We start from the raw sequence: 9,121 nt of genomic DNA, 5'->3' as shown, positions 1-9,121 counted from the left end.
TGGCGTCACACAGTAGCGGCAGAACGAGCGCGCGCGCGTCGGCGGTGGCAGCTACACCGCCGCTCCTTCGCCAGACGTCTCGTTGCAGTCGAGTGATTGAGACGCATGGCTCCGAAACGGCCCAGTGATACCGCGCCAAGCGGTTCGGGGAAGCGGCAGTGGGTTGACCGCAAGGCTTTCGCCAAGCGCACTTTAGGATTTCCAAAGTGTCTTCGGTATTTTTTTGAGGAAAGGAAATGCGCAGTGTCTGTCTCCCTCAGCTGCGAAACCAATAGAGTGGGGGCTTGGAAAGCAGAGGGTAAAATTTGTGAATTGGTTTTTTTAGGAAAGGAAATGCGCAGTATCTGTCTCACACATCTCAGTGGACACCTGAACCAGAGGGAAGGCGCATAACTGCCCTTTTGGAACAGTGGACACCTCAATCGTGTTTTAAACGGCAACTCCGGCGATTTTTCGATGTTCATCGATCGAAATGAAATTTTAAGTCTGTATTCTTTATGGTAGTCTGACATCTCATGTAAAATTTCGCACCTGAAAGCGGCGTAGTTTTTTCGCAAGCGAGTTTTGAAGACAAGCGCTCCTCGACGCGAGCGGCACCCATTGATCGAGCAACTTCTACAGGCCACCCTGTACTGTGACGTCACTAGTGTGCCGGCGTGTCAAGCTGGTCGGGCGCGCGCTGGCGTTGGTAGTGCAGGGGAAAATTGAAAATTGATTTTGAGGAAAGTAAATGACGCAGTAACGGACACCCGAACCGCGACGTAAGGGAGGAGTGAAAGAAGAAAGGAAGAAAGAGGTGCTGTAGTGCAGGTCTCCGGAGTTATTTCGACCACCTGTGCAATTTTGCGCCATCTCAACGTGCCTGATGGGATGTGTACGCCAGAGTGATGGGTCATGGCAACTTCTGATGTGCGGTGGGCTGCACAAATTCTTAATCTGTGACAACGGGAGTGATCTACCACAGGTTTCCTAGCGATAAGAAACATCGCAACAATTGGGTGAGAGCTATCCGCCGTGTCAACTGGTCTCCGAGGAATCATTTCCGCTTGTGCTCGGAACATTTCGCGCCAGATTGCTATGAAGACAGCGTGTACCTCAGAGGGAGCTTTGGACTCGCTAAGGCTTTGTTCAACCGGCGCTTGAAGGCAGATTCTGTACCAACGTTATTCGAGCACAACCGCCAATCGCAGCGGCCAGCTGTACGAAGCGCGGCCGTCAAGAGGAAGCGGACCACAGTGAGCGTGCTCAAAGTACGTTGAATGTAGAACTTAATTCACTTCCAAAAGCTCGCCGTCGAGACAAAGCTTCGCAAAGAGATGACTGCTGGTGATGCATTCCCCTGTAAGGACGTTGTGCACCGCGGCAACGTTCCGGCAGCAGATTCTTTCATCAGGCTGGGTCGGCCGGCACTCGCCACACGAACAGCTATCAGCGGGAGCATCACATTAACTTTTGTTCTGACGACTGTGTCACCAATGCATGTACGTGAAATGACTTAAATACTTACTTCTCCGAGTTCAGACTGTCTCCATGCTGCAGGTGATGCGGCCTGTGGTGCGACTCGGCTAGCTCGCGCGGCGGTGGATCATACCTGAAAGGCGACTCGTCCAGTCCGAAATCGTCGAATAAGTCGTCTTCTGAAGACTCGCTGGTCTCGGAAAAGCTGTTCTCCGCGCTTCAGTCACGTCGACAGCGCGGCTACGAACTTCGCAGCGCGGCGAACACGCTAGTGACGTCAAAGTCAATACCGCACGAAGGCACCTCCACGGTTTCAAATTCAAATTTTATTTTGCCACCATGGTACAGATGATGGCGGGGACCCGTAGTAAAAGCTGCCGTTTGACAGCTTGACAAGGCCACGGGCCCCCACTTTGACAGCAATGCAGTGGCTTTTTTTTCACACACACGAAAAAAAAGAAAATACAGGAAATACAGATAACAAAGGAAAAAAATACATATAGTAGAGCTGTTATCAGGTTACAGTAGTCAGCATAAAATCATCAGCATTGTCCTGGCTGGAAAGAAAACTTACAATGATGGTGAAAGAAAGAAGAATTAGGTAAACAAATCACAGAAAAAAAAGGTTAGGTGTAGTGTAAAAAATACTCGAACAGTTTGTGGCGTGTTGTGTTTTGGAGATCAATATCGTTTTGTGCGAGTTTGTTAAGAAGTCGTGGTAGTTTATTTTCTAATGTTTGATTACCATAGAAAGTTCTGTATGTTTTTACGTTCCATTGTGCTATATTTCTTGTGTTGTACATTGCATCTCGTTTTTCTAAACCAGCTAATTTGGATAGAAAAGATATATTCTTCAACACCTCGTTTTTCACACACTTGCTCAGACGATAGTCATAAAGCTTAGTAATTGGAAGTAAGTTATACTTTAAGAAAGGTGCGGCCGTATGGTAGGTATGCGAAACATTTTCAACAATTCTTAGAAATTTTTTCTGTAACAAGTGTAGTTTCTGAAGATTGCCTGCTGTTGTTGCACCCCAGGTTAAATGGCAATAGCTGAAATGAGATTGTATCAATGAATTATATAGCATTAGCATTACATTTCGCGGCAGTATCTCACGGTTCTTGTAAAGAAGACCAATAATACGTGAACATTTATTTATTACAAAGCTAACATGATCATCCCATGACATTCTTTCATTAAATATTATACCTAATGTTTTAAATGAAGACACAACTTCTAAGGGTACGGACTGAAGGAATATATTCTGAGTGAGACAGACCTTCTTGTTTCTACCTCTGAAAACAACGACTTTAGTCTTTGCTGTGTTAATCCGCAACGCATTTCTGCTACTCCAGTTTTCTATTTGCTTCAGTGCATTGTTTGCAGTATCTGTGAGTTCAGCTGCATTATCTCCGGCAAGAAAAATACTGGTGTCATCAGCATAGATGATAAATTTAACGAATGGAGTTGCATGTACAATGTCATTGATGTAGAGATTAAACAGAAATGGACCCAAAATGCTACCTTGTGGAACGCCACAGCCTACAGATTGCATATCTGAGAGGAGACCATTTATTGCTACTGCCTGTTTGCGATCCATGAGGTATGACTGCACAAGCGATAGTGCATGGCCGCGGAAGCCACAACGCTCAAGTTTGCGAAGAAGTATTGTATGGTTCAATAAATCGAATGCCTTCGAAAAATCAAGAAAAATACCAATAACTATCCTATTATGTTCGAGTTCGTTCAATATATATTCTCGTTGATCTAATAGTGCAAGTTCAGTAGAGCGGTGCTTACGGAAGCCATACTGAGCCGCTGTTATAATTTTGTGTTTTTCTTCAAAGTGCAAAAAGTTTCTAAGTATTACTTTTTCTAATAGCTTAGAAAACACGGGTAAGATGGATATTGGCCTGTAATTTCCGAGTTGGTTTTTATCACCCTTTTTAAAGATAACTGTTACACGTGCAATCTGCATTTTACGAGGAAATACAGCGGTACTGACACAAAGGTTTAAGATATGCGTGATGTATGGTAAAATAAGGTCAAAAATATACCGTATAGGCTTTATCTGGAGGCCATCAATATCAATGGATGTGCTATTGTTTAGTTCGTGGAAGGCTGCCGTTACATCTGCTTCTTCAACCGGTTTGAGAAACACAGTGTAGCTTATATGAACAACATCACTGAGATTGTTATGCGGTACTTGATTTCTAGAAGCACAAACAAAGTGCGCATTAAACGTATCTGCTAATTCTTTTCCAGTTATACTTACACCATCAATATTTAGCATATTTAATTCATCTGATTTGCTATTTCTCCCCAAAATTGCGTTTAGCCGCTTCCACATAATGTCGACACGACCACAAGTTGACGTGAATTGATTTGTGTAATAGGCGTTTCTGGCTTTCTTGAGCTCAGTATTCAAGCGGTTTCGATATTTTTTAAACGCTGTCAGATCACATTCAGCTCTCGATTTAATAAACTTATGGTATAGGATGTTCTTTGTGTTTATCTTTGCCACCAACTCCGGTGTGACCCATGGTTTCCGACTGTGACGCCTTTGTTTTTTTGTTAATATTGGGAAACAGGCCTCGTAAATCGGCTTCAGAATGCTTAAGAATGCTTCGTAAGCATTATTGGCGTCATTTTATAAAAGGACAGGCCTCCAGTTCTTCTTTTCTACTGAGTTTCTAAATGTGGACAGTGTTTTTTCAGATATAAGTTGGAAAGAATATGTTGAACTACGTTTCTTTTTAGACATGTTTTTAACACACATAAATATTGGCAAGTGATCGCTGATGTCAGAAATTATTACTCCAGATGTGATTATACTAGGGTCATGGTTAGTGATAAACAAATCTATCAGCGATGAAGACGTGACCGTAACACGCGTTGGCATTTTGATTGCATTCAGAAGTCCATGTGTTCTAAGCAATAAATCTAAACTCATTTGGGATGCATCAACCGATAACATATTAATGTTTAGGTCACCACCAAGGACAATGTTTAAGTGCTGACTGGTTGCAAATGAAATCAGGCTTTCAAGAAAATTCAAGAAAATAGCTACGCAACCCTTTGGTGGACGATAGCACACTGCAAAAATAGTGTTGTTCAAACACATTGTTAAGATTTCATATTCTTTCACAGAAACTGTGAACCGCTCTAACATTTCAGGCCGCCACTTCTTTTTAAATGATATGGATACGCCACCACCAATACCAGCGTAACGATTCAGAAAAAATGTCTCATAACCAGGAATTCGAAAGACATCATAATCACTTGTAGACCAAGTTTCGCTGATCATGATAGCGTCAATGGGAACATTTAGTTGTTGAAAGAAAGTGTCGAAATATGCTTCTTTACGTCTGACGGATCGAGCATTGATATGAAGACATTTGAATGACGTCTGGAAAACCGGGCCAAGGTAATCTTTGAAGTTCTCTGGGAGTAGATAATTCTTTTCTGTTACAGTCTGCATTTTTTGCAGGAAACAAAATAAAAATTCAAAATCAATTCTCCCTTCTTATTGCAGCTTGCCAAGGTCGCAAGAGTGCTGCACTAGCATTGCTGACGCGCCATCAGTCTTTCTTATCAGAATCTTACCGTTGCTGTGCCAGACATACTTGTACTGATTTGTTTTCGCCCATTCTTTCACTTCCCTCAGCAGTTCTCGATTTCGCCTGGTCAGGTTTTCCAACATGTGAACATTGGCATCCGCAGTTGTCAACTCCCGCCTGCTAGCCCACCATTTGTCCCTCATGCTCTGTCTCGTGAAACGGCAGATGATGCCAGGCACTTTGTCACGCTTTGCCGGCAATCGATGAATTGCCGTGATGTCGTGTTCTGATAGCTGGGGCAATTCACTTTCACTGGCGAGAGCGTTAAGTTTTGACAAAAGATTTTCGCCTTCCGTTTGTGGTACACCATGAATTTCTAAGTTCAGTTTCCGGTTGCGCCATTCGAGGTCATCAAGTTGGACACTGAGCGATTCAAGCTGCTCTTTGTTCATTTCCGTTTTTGCGAGCCTAGTCTGGATTGCTTTAATATCTCGCTCATTTTGTTCTGTGCGCGTCATCAGGTCTGTCATCTGTTCGGACATAAACTGCACCGATTGCTCAATACCATCGACAGTTTCTTTCAGTGGCAACAAAACATCAAGTTTTCGGTTAATATCCTGAAGTACGACCAACATATCTTCTACGGTCAACGGTGCTTTTTCTTTCTCATCCTGGTTAACATGTGACGTTTGTACCCTACATTTCGGGCATTTCCATTTCTGGTAGGTTGATTTCTTAGATTTTATTGTTGCCTCCGACACTCCTGCGCAGCTTCCTACATGGTACGAAAGCTTACATGTCATGCAAGATATACTCTCTTTGGGGTCCAAGATTTCTTGTTCACACTCAACACACTCCATACTGACAAAAACAAGGTTCGCTCCTTTGGCAGCAGCAGTGGCAGCAACACAATAACACTCCCCCCAAAAAAGCCACTAACCTGTAACAGTATGCAGGAGCATTTAGGCAAACGCTCTTCCGAACACTGCTGCTGCCAAAGTGCCGTCTTGGACAAGGTAGATATACCATGGTAGCGAAGGCTCCATAGACGACCATTGGTCCACAGAATGGCGGCTCATGGGGCACCCCAGCGCCCCCATTTAGGGGGGCAACCTACGTAGGAGTGACGTTAAATGACGTCACGCATACGTATGCTTTTGGCGCGAATTATAAAGTGGTCTTTTTATAGAACCAGCATTTTCGAACCGGTATCTCTAGAAGGTTGCCTTTCAGCGCGCACCAACCTTTGCCAGTCAAATGTGCTCGCGTTCCTGCTAGTTATGGCCTTGTTAATGTGCAATTGGGAACCCAATGAAAGTTACTGGCAAAGAAGGCAGCAACTCTTTCAGGCGCTGGCTAAGGATGCATGATTCGTAGTGGAAACCTTGGTGAAAATACTGGTGCCAGTACTATTGAGTACATCAAGGTATGATGCACAAAGCACAGGCTCAAGTGCACAGTTTGCAATACAGTGTACGGCAAGTATGGTTTTCATATTTATGGTTTATTACAGCAACCAAAAAAATACAGTGATAAAGCACGCCAGCAAAAAATGCGCGTCACAGGCAGCTCAAGCAGTAGTTTTTTTAAGCTGGCTATTCATCTCAATGGTCACAGTGCGGATAGGAAAAAGCCCTGACGTTCCACGAACGTTGCCAAGTAGGAAATTGAAAAGTATAGAAAACAATGCTACGACAGCTTCCATTGAGGCAAAAATGACAGACATAAGTAGGCGCATCAACACATAGACCATGCAGCACACAGGGATTACTCTTCACATTTCGTTTCTTCAACTGAAAGAATATAGCAGTAATGTTTACACCAGCATGAGAATATTAAAAACAAGTTTTAGCATCAACAAATCTGCTCATCGCTAGAGCATTACACCATACAGAGGGCCTGCGCACAACCTCGAGACCCAATTCTTGTCGCTAACCGAAGTAATTTGAAGCAATTCTAATCAAACTAAAATATACATGAAGTGCAGTTTGAAGTGCAAGGACATTCAGTACAGCCACTCCTTCCTCGAGCAGGCACAGCATCGAGACGCAGCCATTCTGGCCGCCGATACACAAACAGTTCGAAGTGCTTGGAAGAAGCCCTCGGGTCTCGCAGCTGGCACGGCGTCTTCTCCAGGCTGAGGTTGCGGCAGAACTGCACCCACGTTTTGCACCTGTACATGAGGCAGCATCCACGTTATACAACGGCACCCAAATGAATACCATATACTCTAAACGTCAATACGCCAAGACTCCTTTCACCTAAATGCAGTACGTTATAACTATGGTAGAAAATGCTCGCGCCAAGCCTCAGAGTGCGGTTACGCTTGCCTGATACCACGCGGCTAGCTGCTTTTCTATGCTCAAAGAGTGACGAGAGCGATGCAGCGAAATGAGTTTAAAACTACATTGACGGTCATGTATACGTAGAACGGCAGTAACTACTACTGGCCGAATTCAGTTAAGGCACAGTCAATGCGGCGCACATACACATATGGTTGAGTTTCGATGCTGTCAGTTGCGAGGGGATCCTCAAATTGGCTTCACGGTGCTGCAAAACCCATTAATTAATGTCATGCTCAGAGCTGTTAGGCAGCGCAGTTGGTTTTAAATTGACCATGCGGCAAGTAGAGGGAACGTGGTTGCTCGTGAGAGCCCGGTATCAATTTCACGTTGGTGACAGTCGGCTGCACGAAACTAGCTACAAATAAGACAAATGATTTGTGTCTTTTGCACATCTTATGACTGCAAGTGCGTGCCCTGCAATTTACTAAAATATCCCGATAACATGCAGCCAAGTGCGTATGAAACGGTTACAGCTACGATATGCGCGGAAAGCCCGACAAAAGCATATCTAGAGCAGACGACAACGGCCAGAGCTCACCTGCGAAAGTCCAGAGGGAAGCGATGTAGTCTTGGTAAGACACCCACGGTACAACTCACGCTGTCACAATGTGCCACGGAGCAAGGTTTCTTCACATGCCGCAAGCTCATCTTGAAATGCAGAGCTAAGCGCTTGAAGCGATGAGCGCGAAGCCTCGGGAAAAGGTTTCGCACTGGCCGTACACCGAAGGAAACGCTGCAGGGGTGCAGCGGGGTGCAGATCTTGGCAAACGGTGACAGAGAGGCGACGTGCAAGGACGACAAAAAGTTTTTAAAGTGTCATTTCGAGACCGGCGAGCTTAATTTGGACGTTTTCCAAGGCGCGCCATAGCAGGCAGCTGGAGATAAAAAATCGCTTCGTAAGCTCCCGCAGCCACAGCGGCCGGCATGGTGGCCGGGTACCGAAAGAAGGCCTGCAAAGTCGCGCTGCAAATGCACCGCACACTCATCAACAGAGGGCGCAACAAGAGCGTTGAAAAAAATCATAAAATTCGGCGTAATGATTAGCTGAAATAGTTTACCGAACTTATAAAACGTGGCATTAAAATATTCATTTCTTTTTGCTGTTTTATAGCATTTTTATCTGTACTTTTGAATTTCATTATATAAGTGTTTCGGCCGCCAAAAGTGGCTGTGCTGCAGTCGCGCTAAACCGTTTTTGGGCCCAGCCTTCGCCACCATTCTACATCCACCTTGTCTTGGATGCGATGCCGCAGCTTTATAGCAGATGCGTCGATGCAAGCGCCACGCCAGGTGATGCCAGCCGGTGACGTCCTTCCTTGATAACTCTTAGTTGATAACCGGGGTCGATATGCAGCCTCAGAAAACGTGCGCTTCTCGGCTTATAGTGGTGTCGTCCTAGGATCCAGGGTTATCTGTAACAGTATGCAGGAGCATTTAGGCAAACGCTCTTCCGAACACTGCTGCTGCCAAAGTGCCGTCTTGGATGCGATGCCGCAGCTTTATAGCAGATGCGTCGATGCAAGCGCCACGCCAGGTGATGCCAGCCGGTGACGTCCTTCCTTGATAACTCTTAGTTGATAACCGGGGTCGATATGCAGCCTCAGAAAACGTGCGCTTCTCGGCTTATAGTGGTGTCGTCCTAGGATCCAGGGTTATCTGTAACAGTATGCAGGAGCATTTAGGCAAACGCTCTTCCGAACACTGCTGCTGCCAAAGTTTCGGTTTCGCGGTTTCGGTTTCGAGTTTTCCGCTTTTTG

At 45.0% G+C, this 9,121-nt stretch overlaps 1 long non-coding RNA gene across 1 annotated transcript; it reads right to left on the bottom strand.

Annotated features, from left to right (window-relative positions):
* Positions 1-6,502: 6,502 nt before the first annotated feature.
* LOC149350152 (uncharacterized) lies at positions 6,503-8,485 on the bottom strand. Its single transcript, XR_016289439.1, has 2 exons — positions 7,903-8,485; positions 6,503-7,192 (listed from the first exon to the last, which is right to left on the bottom strand). It is a non-coding gene; the product is annotated as an uncharacterized LOC149350152 (long non-coding RNA).
* Between the last annotated feature and the right edge of the window lie 636 nt (positions 8,486-9,121).

Source organism: Amblyomma mixtum, chromosome 3, assembly GCF_055824585.1.
Source record: "Amblyomma mixtum isolate Tamu chromosome 3, ASM5582458v1, whole genome shotgun sequence".
In the NCBI taxonomy this organism is placed as follows: Eukaryota; Metazoa; Arthropoda; class Arachnida; order Ixodida; family Ixodidae; genus Amblyomma; species Amblyomma mixtum.
The sequence above is the reverse complement of the archived record's forward strand: the minus strand, read 5'-3'. Positions and strand labels throughout refer to the sequence as shown.